A 6,754-nucleotide genomic window follows, 5' to 3' on the forward strand; every position below is an offset into this window, starting at 1 on the left:
AATAGTCATAGATTTCATTGGAATAGGAGGAAAGTGAAGAAGAAGAAGAGGAGGGTGACCTCATTCTTGCCCTTTCATTCCTTTATTTCCTCTCTTCCCTTTTGGAGGGACAAGGAGAAGGTCTGTGGGTTGAACATTTCCTCTTGGGAGGATTTGGTAACCATTTAGACTGCCATCTTTGTGGAGCCACATCTTTAGAGGAACTCAAGGACTCATCCTTTCTTGCTCTTTGGATTCCTCCTCTTGTATAGGAGAGAGTCTTCTTTGGGGGTCCCATCAAGGGGCTTCATAAGTTCTCTCTCCTCTTAGAGAGGCATGGAAATCCCATAAGCGCAAAGTTGTTGAGTAACTTTGGCTTGCAAATCACCATTGCCCATAGCTTGCTTCAACCTAGTAACAAGATAATTGACGAACATGGGGGCTTCATCATTAGCACCTTCATGTTCAAAATCAAAGTTATAAATGTTCATTCTAATCTCTTGGTTACTGTTAGTCATTCTAATTATACTTATGTGTAGAATACTTTGTGTGTTTACTTAGTTTATTCTCTGGTAAATCAAAACCTTAGTTGCTACTCCTCTTAGCCTTTGAAAATTAGCACTTAAGCATCTACACATATGGCTCAAATTGGTTAATTATAGAGAGTAGTGGAGTGTGTCTAATATTACAGAATTGCTGAGGGATAACTCCTTTCAGACTTCTTATGGCTCAATAATGGTAAAGCCGTAGGCAAGTCTAAAAAGACCCCATTATTAAGAACAAAGTTCCCAAGGTGTGCACCATATCCCACTATGTGGGATATGGTGCACACATAGTGGGATCAATAAAACCGATAGTAGATCTCAATCCGATTTACTCTAATATAGGTAAATAGATCAACCATTAAAAGGTTACTTAAGGACCTGTCTTCTTAAGCAAGAAAAGAGAAACCAATTGCTCTGATACCAATGTAATGTAAATGGCCTATGAACTTTGATAATAGCATAATTAGGAGTATTAAAGAGAGCATTTTTGTGATACTACTTTGAAATCATAGTACTTAACTAGCTTGACATGAACAATACTTTTTCAAGAGAGAGAGTTTAGAGAACTCGACAATAGTTGAGGACCGGGATTTATGTGGAGCCGGCCAATAGGCATTTGTATTATAGATTCTCCCATCAAGAGAGACTTGTACAATATAATCTTTGTGTTTCTTGTGACCTAGGTGATCCAATGAATATGGAAATCTTCATGCATCACGAGCATAACATAGACTTTGCAAAGAGAATTAATTGTCCCAAGCCCTGGTCCCAAGGCCTCAAACACCTTCAAAGGTGGAGACAAACTAGCAGGAATGAAGGTAGGGAAGAGGAAGGAGAAACATTCATAAGAGAAAGAAATACTTCCTCACTTATCATCACTCTTCTTGAAAGCATACATAATAGCATAGTAATGAAGATGGACAAGATGGCATGCTTTGTTAGCATTGAAGCATGTCTCTTCATTGGATTTGCATTCCATAGCTAAGAGTGTTGGTGTAGGCTCTCAACGTCTCTAGTAGCTTGGAGAAGGAGATGGAGCTCTTGAACTTTGCACTTCACACAATGAGAGTGTTTTTGAGTGTGTGTATGTGAGAGTATACCCCCCAAGCAACCCCCCTTCTTGCTTTGGTCGACCCCCTCTTCTAGCTCAACTTGGAAGCTTACTTGCAAGCGTGGCCAATCACATGCAGAAGGCGTATCAAGCAACAAGGCTAGTATTAGGAAAAGTGTCCCCCTTTCCCCTTTGAGAGAGAGGACTTGATAAATGCAAAAAAAATTAATTAAATCAACTAAAGTCATTGGACCCCTTGGGAGGCTAACCAATAGGCTTTAGGCACATCATGAGGGCAACATGGGTAACAGCTTCACATGTGTCATTGCTGCCTCTTGAGGATTGGGCTTACCTTGTGTGTGCTTGTGTGTGTGTGTGTGTGTGTGTGTGTGTGTGTGTGTGTGTGTGTGTGTCCTCTCTCTTCCCCCTAGATTAAGTGCTTTCTCCCTCCTTAGTAGGGATTTTGTTGACTGTTGGAACAGAAGCACCTTAGTCAGCAAGTAGGACAAAGAACCTCAAGATTGGGTAGTGTTCCCACAAGCACTCAAGCTCCCTAGTTTGTAAGCATGACAAGCACCTCAAGAATCTTAGTCAGCAAGCACCTCAAGCATCTTAGTCAGCAAGCACAACAAGCACCTCAAGCTTGGGCCGGGTTCCCACCTTTTGCCTAAGGTCAAAAGATTTTTAACACTAACCTTTGGAGGTCTTCAATGAAGCTAACCCTAAGGTCTTTAAGCTCCATTGGCTAGCCTTTCTCTTTGACAAACTATCTCTCATTTGGACCACTTTTCCATTGGCCCTGTGTTGAGATATATCTATAAGCACATGTCTATATTCTAACCCTTGTTCCCATTTATTCTTGCAGATTAAATGATCAGTTTAATATGAGAAAACCATTTGAGTTGGTTAGATAATAGGTTTTATGACACCCCTGGTTGGAACAAGATCTTCCACGTACATATAGATGCATCAGCCTATGCCATAGGGTGCATATTAGCCCATCCATGAGAGCAGATCATCTTTTGAGATTGTTCCATGGAGAAGCACCTGACGGTGTTGATGATGATCTTCTAGGATGACCTTAAGATAGGATGACCTAAAAGAAAACCATCAATAATTCATCAAACACAAAATCACAGCTTTTAGCTGGATGACTTTACAAGAAAGGTAAGGACGATATTTTGAGACTATGTGTACAATAGGAGGGACTGTAGCACACATAGATTGGGAAACCATGAAAGCTATTGTGCCCAGTAGAAGAAAGTTGCATGTTTTTTTCCAGTAAAAATCATCCTTCTCTCTCTCCCCCACAAAAATATAGCTGATGTGTCAATGTTTGGGCCATTTTGCCACTTTGGACCAAAACTAGGTCATTTTCCACTCATTTTTTACCCCAAAAATGCCATTTTTTGTGAAAAATCCCAAACCGAGTCAAAAAAACCCCTAAATTTGTGGGATCACTTGCATAATCATAAAAATCATAGATATGCATCTTTTTCATTAATGTACCTTTTGGGGTCACATTCCATGCAATTCTAAGACGACACCTGTTAGCTGCTATTTTCGGCAGTTTTTGCCCGTATTAGTCGTTATAGGCGAGATGAGTGTGCCACCATGAAACACTTGGGATATGTACATCATAAAGCCAAATTAATCATTTTTTCAAGTGGTAAATCATGCAAAGATTCCACATCCAGGACGACGACTCCCCGGATAGGTATGTACATGATAGTGATCGCAATATCCGCTTCAGCATATATCACAATATGTAAATGATTGTTTTTAGTTACATGAATTGAGAAGTGTTAAAACTGAGGTGATCTTTTTATTTCACACTATGTACATGCCACGGCATGACATCCACACCCTCTAAACTTGCACATCCTCCGGTATGTGCCAACTTGATTGCTTCTTTGTATTCATACATCTCGATTGTAAACATGTAATGAGAGACACGGCAAGAACATAGTTCCCACTTGGGTCATATGGAAAGCATATATTGTTTTTTTCATGCTAGAAAAACTATATAATAAAAAATTTATTCCCTAAATTGATAGACATAATATTAGAGGGATATCCATCAAGAACGTCAAAGAATTTCCCTGTACCGAAGGGCGTATAAATACTCAAACAAAGTCCATAAGCATCATAATGTCTTCCTAGGTCATTTGGTAGCATCAAAAACTCCCACTCATTCCACATAGCATGAACTTCTAGTGAATTTGCATCACCCCCTCTAGTATTCAAAATTTCAGTATGCATCCCTAAATCATCAAGCTCCATATTATCCATTGCCTCATTTGGTACCTCATAAGCTAGATGCATGACTTCTCTTACAGGCATGAAATCATGTAAAACCTCATCCAAGAATATCATAAGATCTACCTCATGCTCATCTTCTTCTTTCTCTAGGTCACATATATCATTGTACTTCTGGAAACCCCTATCATAAGGAGCTTGAAATTCCTCAAGAGCATCATCTAAACAAGCCATAAGCTCCATGTACTTATGTTCTTGTTGTCCCAATTCATGACATGATTGATATCTTTCAAAAGCCTTGTTGTATGTGGAATGGAAAGCATCCAAAGATTCATCCAAAAGATACATAAGATCCTCTTCAATGGGACCCTCTAGAGAGCATATCCCATGATGCAGTGGATCCTCATCACATTTGGTATGCATATAGGCCATATTTCCTACACACTTTCTCTCTACCATCACACCTTCTTTCAAGTACCTCTATACTTCAATCTCACAAAAATCAACATGCTTCACAAAGATATAAGTTAATTATTTTTTCATTTCATCATCATAAACCTTCAACTCATTGGTAGGAGTGGGTGGTTGCGTATCAACTTGCACCCCCTCCAAACAAGAGCCTACAAAGTTGGAATACATCTCATCCACCAATCCGCAAGCACACGTATCACATTGAAGAGCATTGGCATCACAAAAATTGTTATCTTCATTTGGAGATTTGAGAACCTCTTTGAAGCATGAACCAACTTCCAAATCACAATACTCTATGTCATCCTAGGTCATACCATTTTCCATGTTTATATCTCGTTGGCTACATCCATGCTCTACTTCATGCTTTAAAACATCTTTATCATCATTTTATTCACAGCAAGACAATTTTTGCATAACCAATTCACCAAAATCATTGTAAGCATCACAAAACGGAAGCCATTCAAATGAAATAGAAATGGATCTCGCATAAGCATCTTTTGTAGATTGAGTGCCATCCACAGTATCTTTGACTTAAGGTCTATGTGAAAACTCTTTTCTTTCAATGTTCATTACAAAACCATTTGTGCATACAACATTTCTCTCTCACCCTCTTTGAAACACTAAACACCGTCGACTGCTCGGCATACTTCTACACACACATGACACCACGGATTGCAAAGAGAGGTCAAAAAACAATGGGGGTGAAGGGAAAATGACACAAAACACAACAACGATGAATCTCCTTGCTCAAAAAACAAGTTACAAAGATAGTGTGGACATCACCATAACTTTGTTCCTCTTCTCTCGGCTCCACCAAACTCATGTTTGCCAAAGACAACCTCTTGGACTTGCTTCTTCTCTCTCACAGGGCTTCAAAAGAAAAAAACTTCCAAAACGCTTTTTTATTCCTTTTAGAAAGCCTCCTTCACATTTGGAAGTTTGCTCTTGATTTGTCCACTTTGGCACCCACACTTGAAATTTTTAGGAGGTGGTATCCCCTTCTTTCCCAGCACACATGAGTTTTATCTTACCCATGGGGGGCAACAATGGCTCCATTGTTGCTCCCTTGAGTACTAAATTTCCTTCAATAAAAGATTGGGGGGGGGGGGGGGGGGGTAAGCCCTTCATGTGAACACGCCCTACAGGTCACACTACCACATCATCATCCTGCTTGTGCCTGGCCACCGCAAAAACTCTGGTCCTCCAACCCTGTGCACCTGAAGCTCCCACGCACCACCAGGGGAGCACCCCTTTGTGTGCCACCTTAGCTCCACGCGCAAAGAGCTCCAAGCTCTCCTCTCTCACCTGGTACCCATAGGATGGCACTGTTTTGGCCCTTATACACTACCTCCCTTGCTCAAGACTTTGTATGTTGGGCAAAACCTCCACCATGTGGCACTTCCTGAAGCATTGTCTCCTTCCAATGGCCTCCAAGGTCACCAAAAATGCACATACAAACCTAAAACAAACTCCTCTCTTCTTCACAATCCAAGCCTTGCAACTTGGTGCTCACAAAGCCTATGACAGGGCCATCAAGCCTCGCCGAAAGTCCACTTTTTTGACTACAAGTCACTCAATTCTTGTGGATTTTCATATTCTTGGGCCCTTCAATTGAGGCCACCAAAATTGCAAATAATCACTTGACACCTTCTTCTCTACACCAGTTTCCATATTTGATCTCCTCTATCTTGTTGTCCAGGAGTCTGATTGATGAGACCTCACTTTGTGTTGGCTTCTCATATTGAAAATATCTTTGCAAACACTAGCAAGGACTAGTTGGCACTCTTTCCAATGCAACCCAGTTGGCTCATAATTGGCCCCCGAAAAACATTCAGCTAACCATATCTTACACATTTGGGATCCAGTTTTCAATCCAAAAGGACTAACATTGCTCCACAGATCAAGCACTTTACACTTATCCACACACATCAGCTATGACCACGTGTCCCCACTTGTCCTATCTGTGGGAAATTTGCAAGACCTTCTAGCTGTGAATTGCCATAACTTTTGATCTTTAGCTCCAGGAGCCGTCTGAATCGGCTCGCAGAGAATCTTGAACAATAAATTCTGAGGCACAATCTCACCACTCTTGACATCGAACTACCATCCCAATTGGCCCACATTGGAGCCTTTCTGGCCTAAAAATCCACATTAGACATACATTCCTCCTATCACCTGCCTACCCAAGTCTTTCACGATTGCTTTAGCACCTTGTCCTCTGCCCTCACATGTACCCATAGCACTCCTTGGCACTACCTTAAGGCCTGACCAACTTTGGTTGCACCATCGTTTCTGAACCCCCTTGTTAACCATTCATGTTCAACCACACACATGCTTATTGAACCAAAAAAATACCACACCACACCACACTCTGTACACAAACAAAACCACTCACATATGTACAAAATTTGACACCTACTACCTGCCATCTTTGTTGACATTGGGTTTT

At 40.8% G+C, this 6,754-nt stretch overlaps 1 pseudogene; it reads right to left on the reverse strand.

The window, feature by feature from the left end:
• Positions 1-3,597: 3,597 nt before the first annotated feature.
• Positions 3,598-4,629, reverse strand: LOC147442210 (uncharacterized; annotated as a pseudogene).
• Between the last annotated feature and the right edge of the window lie 2,125 nt (positions 4,630-6,754).

This window comes from Adiantum capillus-veneris, chromosome 14, assembly GCF_014529385.1.
Source record: "Adiantum capillus-veneris isolate H3 chromosome 14, ASM1452938v2, whole genome shotgun sequence".
Classification (NCBI taxonomy): Eukaryota; Viridiplantae; Streptophyta; class Polypodiopsida; order Polypodiales; family Pteridaceae; genus Adiantum; species Adiantum capillus-veneris.